At 34.9% G+C, this 6271-nt stretch overlaps 1 long non-coding RNA gene across 1 annotated transcript; it reads left to right on the top strand.

Annotated features, from left to right (window-relative positions):
• Positions 1–1294: 1294 nt before the first annotated feature.
• LOC109586085 (uncharacterized) lies at positions 1295–3398 on the top strand. The gene is made up of 5 exons (XR_002186808.1): positions 1295–1420; positions 1719–1812; positions 1861–1926; positions 3110–3229; positions 3279–3398. It is a non-coding gene; the product is annotated as an uncharacterized LOC109586085 (long non-coding RNA).
• Positions 3399–6271: the final 2873 nt, after the last annotated feature.

Below are 6271 nucleotides of genomic sequence, written 5' to 3'. Positions count from 1 at the left end.
TCACTAACATTAAATGTAGAGTAGCTAGCATAAGCTGTGTTCCCCTCAAAGTCTCCCAGGTCCACTCTTAGTGTGTTTGATCCTTCTTTAGTAAGACGATGAATCTTGCTCAATCCTAACCAAAACTCACCAGTAAGGTCACCAAATCCATTCTCATAGTCAGTCCAGTATCTATAGAAATCAACAGATCCATTTTGTCTCCTCTGAAATACAGTCCATCCACCACCATCAGTCTCCATATCACAGTATACCTGTGATCCAATAGCGTATAATTATAAATTATGTTTAACTAACTTCAAATGGAGTCCCTCCATCAGGATTAACTGTATAAACACCATTTATATCAAAACCAGTCTCAAACAAGCTCTTACAGTCTCTGTTATCTACAATAAGTACATCATGAACTATTTCAGATATATATACAGTACCTAATGGGCATGACTTTGGTCGTACTTTAGGACATAAAATATATCTTGTAATACCAATTCCTCTAATGGTAACATTCTGTTCCAAGTTACTAATGATACAGCATACTCTTAGATACAGTGATGGTTCATGTTTATATCCAGTACAATCAGCCATAACTGATCCTTCTCCTTCATCAATGGTAGCTAGCAACAACAACATAAAGATGAACATCTTTGACATTTTACTAGACTGTATGTGAGCTTGACAAGGACTGGAATTTAAAGCTACCTGTTTCCCAAATAATATTATAAATATGAAATAATTAGGGCACAGTCCCTTTAAGAAGAGTAGAGTTTGTGAGTTGAACAATGACTGGAATTTATAGCTACATGTTACTGTTCATGTCTCAAATTTTAATTTGATTTGAAATACCAGTAACTGGAGTGGGGCGTAGCTCACTGGAATATAAAGTTTCTATTACTGTTAATTACTATTAGGCAAAACCCTATCATGAAGTGAGTCTGTACGTACAGGCAGTATGATTGTCTAACTATTTTGAAAGTGAAATAACCTCATCTGTATGATGATAGCATGGCTGGGGTCAGAGCCGCATAATGCTACACCTCCTTAATGTTTTACATTTGTCTAGTTATGAAATAAATTTTGAATAATAATGCATTGACCACAATTACCATTGCTATGCTTATTAAGACTCTTGACTGATTACTTAGAATCCGCCAATCACTAAAAATTATTTAGCAATTCACCAAAATAAAATTACCAGTTATATGGTATTTTTATATATTTCATCGATAAAATTTTAAGTAGCATTATGTTGTTGTTATGATTATAACAATTATTATTGTTCTTCTTATTATTTTTTAGTGATCTGAATTGTCTTATAGTGACTCTTGATGAAGTAGATCATGTACAGTGTAGGCTGTTTTGGAACTGTGATCCGGCCAGTGTCACTCAATCCATTGTACCCAATCACTTAGCATCCATTGTTAAAGTAAGAGGAAAAATAGAGCAAGATAAAATGCATGCATGCATGCATGTATACATGTATGCTGATTTTAATACAGTGTATAATATTGGTGTTTTGATACTGGTAGTTTTATAATTGGGTGAGGGGGGGATTTAGCAACCTTGTGTTATTGAGCATGCGAAGAAGAATAAAAATGGCAGATTGTGGTGATTTTAGCAAAGAATTATTGTTTGCCAAAATAAAACTATGTATGTCACTCATTTCTGCTATATCATATTTTGTTTCTCTCTTTCTTTCTCTCTCTTTTCTCTTTTATTTTCAGAATTTGTTCTGAGAAGGTGCTCATTAACAAGAAGCCATGCCCACTTGAAACAGACGAGGGAGATGATGTTAGCAGGTGTTGCATTAAAGCTAAAGTTAGTAACATTCTGTGTGATGTAATTATGATGTCATTGAATTTTTAGATAAAAATAAATACTGGTAATCTTTTGTTGATAATTTCAGAGCCTTCTTCAAATTGTGTCAATCAGGTAAAAAATTTGTAATAATTTTTAGAGCCATTTTTTAGAAAAAACCATGAGCTATATCAGCTGAGACATAGATGCACCCTACTAAAACTGGAAATATTTTATTTGCAACGGAAGTAGGCGTTACCTTGTAACTATTATTCAGATTTTGGCTCATTTTTAAAAATGCTTGAAAAATAGAAGCTGGAATCAGCTCAAACCTTCTACACAGCATAAGTACATTAAATTTGGGGTGATTTTGGAGCCATTTTAAAGAAAAAACTATGGCTTGGGTATTTTCAAGAATTGGCCTGTTTTTTAATACTCATAACTCAAAAACTATTAATTTTTTCAGAATCAGTTCAAACTTTCTACAGAGCATAGGACATCAATATGTATCAGAAAATGTAATAAAATTTGAGATGATTTTGGAGCCTTTTTTGGAAAAAACAATTTATACAATAGCCTTGGGTATTTTTTAAGAATTGGCCCTTTTTTAATGCTCATAACTCAAAAACTATTTGTCGGAATTGTGGTGGTTATAAGCTCATTGTTATTCATTATAGTAACCATGAGTTTACACGTGGTCAACAACTATTTAATATACATACACACATTAATCAGTCAGTCTAATCGTTCGTTCGTCGTCATCTCGTTCTACTGTCAAGTATCAACTCAACAATTCGTCTCATCATTGCTCTCACTGCACTCTTAGAGAACTGAATTTTAGTAGTGTGAGTCCTATGTTGTCAGAGATCTTTATTATCATTATCTTTGTCATTTCTGTAATTTCTCTTTCCCTCATCTCTCTTAAGAACCATTCCCATTCTTCCTTCCTTTTCTCTTTCCTCTCTAAGTCCCTTCTTCCTTCTCTTTTTATTGTCCTTTGCTGTATTCTGAATAACAGTTGTTACGACCACACTACAGAATCAACTCAAACTTTCTACATAGCATAAAGACATTAATATGTATCCGAAAATTTAGTAAAAATCAGGGGCTATTTTTTGAAAAAAACAGACTATTTTTGATATTTCAGCTACTTTTAAAAAATGGCTGTAACTGTAGACTAGCGCTAGTACACAAGGTATTTTTAGAAAATTGGCTACTTTTAAAAATTGCCATAAACTTATCAGAATGAGCTCAAGCCGATTGCTTAAAATACTATTTACATTGTAACTTTAAGATTTTATAATTTTAACTCCAATAGATAACTTAACTTTGGACTCCGGCTCCACCCACAATTGTGTATCTCTCCCAGAAGCTCCACCCTCTAATGCTATCACCTTTTGAACCCTCAATGGGGACATTGTTACAATAATATCATCAAGTTAGATTTGATATGCTAATTATACTTGTATTTTATTCAAAACTGATAGGTCAGTACAGATTACAGTCTGACTTACTTCCCTCTCTGTATATGATTTTTGCTAATGAACTAGTTAAAACATTTTTAATGATTTTTTTGAAAAGGTACAATTTAAACTGATTAATTTTTTTCAAAAAAAAAAAACAAAATTAATAGCCAAAATCATTATTGATAATTAATTTTGATTACGTTAACAGTTAACTATAGACTCTACATGTAAATTAATGTTTCAAATGCTAGCAAAATGATTAATGTTCACACAAGTGGGGAAAAAGGATCAATGGGACAAAAATCCAACCATCAAACCGAGTATCATCACAAAGACAGGAGCTACTAGTCCAGTAGCACTGGATACTCCAGTACAAGGCTCATCCACACTAACACCACTGCATGAGTTGACACCAGATCCAAGATATGGCTCAGTACAGCAACCCATCCTATCACTGAATGTGTTAACATCAGAAAGACAAGTGGAGGAAGGAGAACTGCAGGATATTCCACCAGACTCACTAGAGGGACAGTTACTTGCTAGCCGACTAAAAGCATTAATGTCTCTACGATATTGCCTTATGTACCTCACCTCACAATAGTCTCCACTCTCCTGTCCACAGACACCATGACGAATCAAGGTAATGGCATAATCCTTATTAACTGCCTGTAGACAGGTCAAATAAGTTTCAATTGGATCGATGCAAGCTGAGACACAAATTTGAGCGTAAACATTGTTGAGAGCAGTGAGCTGAGCATCAGTGAGGGATGAAGCAGGAAGATCTGAGAGACCACCTGAAAGTTCTGTGAAGTTGCAGTATGAGGGATAGTTGCTTTCAAGCTGGTTTAAACAAGCAGTGTTGTCTTGACGTACTTCCAGTTGAGAGCTATGCCTCTTGCTAATTTTGTGCAGCCAGTCAGTGACAGCAGCTACATCTCTTTTCTTTGTAGTTGCAGCACCATCACTTGAAGCAACGACAATAAAACAGCAAAAGAGAAAAACGGAGATCATTTTCAACTTCAGGGGACTTAAGTAGCTAGCACCACTGAAATAACAGCAACGGTCCAAAGAAGAATAAAGTTTATGCTTGCCGGTGAGCTGCTCAGTCGCCGCAGTGTTCTTTTATTTATCTTTCCACTGCATAATGAGATTCATCGCTTTTAATTAAAATTTATACACCCACACAATCAATGCACACACTGTGCTGACTTCAGTAAAAGCTAACAATTCTGTTTGAAGTGTTTTGTGTGATTGTGTCTAGTCAAAAGTGTGCATATAACAGTAGTAGTTTGCAGTAATAATTATTCATCTTACAAGCATCATAAGCATGTAGCTAATACCTAACTAAGTCTCACAATGCCAGACCAATCCCCAGTCCACCCAAATGACTGTAGGCTGTAGCTAATGCATTAGTGTCGGCTACTTAAAGATCTACATGTATGTGTATAATGCCTCCTACGGTATTGCAGTAACAACATGTGAATAGACACTAAGTCTATAGCAACCACTAAACAATAACACTCTTATTCATACTTGTACAATATTAAAACAAACAGGCTCCGTGCATGCATGATACACAGATGCTTTCAAAAATTCATTTTTAATGGCCTATCAGACGCAATAAGGGAGGGAGTGACCCATGCAGGGTAATAATGAAGGAGGAGTATTAGCTACTGTGGTGCTGGTGTAGACAATATATTATTCACTAAGAGGGATTCACCCTCATCAAGGAGTCCTAAACTGGTCTGTGATCTTGCTCTGTTTCATTCTCACTATTCTCAGCTTGCAAAATTAGCAGAGAATATAATGTGTAGAGAGAATCACTCAATTTACATTCATGCATATAATTATTATGGTTTAAAAATTATTGCATAGTTGTAATTTTGTTCATTATAACACATGAATGTTTAGTTGTGTGTGGGTGCAAGTGTATAATTATAATGGAAAATAATATTATTGAACACATACATGTACAGTTAGTTATGATGTTGACAAGTTTGAAGCTGTTGAGAGATGCTTCAAATGCTAAAAAATGAGACAAACAGAGAAACATTAAAATACAAATACACTCTACATGCATTACTCCTCTCTCTCCCCCTCTCTCTCCCTTACTTTAACTCTATCATTAACTGAGAGTCCTTGAACTGATAGTCCTGGATGAGACACTGTATACCTAATATAAACAATCAGTAAGTACATTCACACATTGAGTACATTACAATTACATGTACTGTATTTTCTCAAATAAAAGCCCGGGCGTCTATTTTTTAAAATGACATTTGGACCTTTAAAAAATAAAATACAACTTGAGCCAAAAGGAGGATTCTAACCAGGGACCTCATGCAAATGATATCTACAAGGTATCTACATGTATGCTATTTCAAGGCTAGATTTGCTTTATAGCTCCATTTTATTGCTACTCCAGTGTTTATTTGCACCCAGGTTTTATTTGAGGATATACAGTACATGTATAATCCAGCACAAATTTCATGTACAATACATTCACGTAGTACGTACATGTATAATGAAATTTGCCTGTAGTTATTATAAGCCTGTCCCATTGGTCTCCTCCTAGCTGATGATTTCCTGCTACCTCCACTCCCTCCCCCTCCTCCTCCTCCTGCTTTGTTCAATGAGATAGCATTACCATAGAGTTCAAGGGAGGGGGTCTGCTGGGGACGATAGAATGAGGGAGGAGTCTGTTGCCACGGTGATGAGTTGTAGCACATGTTAACAGTTGTAGGACTGTGAAGAGAATAATGTCACAATATAATTATACATGTACCAATGAACATACATACAAAATACAATGCATACATGTACATGTACAGTAAGTCACATATTTTTACTGTACATGTTTTGCATATTTACATGAACATGTACATGTAAATATGTACATGTAAATGTACGATTGCATATTTACAGGTACATGTACAATTGGTATTTACATGTACATGTAAATGAATTGCATATTTACATATAAATGTACAGGTACATGTGTACATGTATGTACA

Source organism: Amphimedon queenslandica, unplaced genomic scaffold (genome assembly GCF_000090795.2).
Source record: "Amphimedon queenslandica unplaced genomic scaffold, v1.1 AMPQUscaffold_12952, whole genome shotgun sequence".
Taxonomy (NCBI): Eukaryota; Metazoa; Porifera; class Demospongiae; order Haplosclerida; family Niphatidae; genus Amphimedon; species Amphimedon queenslandica.
Note: the sequence above shows the minus strand (reverse complement) of the source record. Positions and strands in the feature narration are given on the sequence as shown.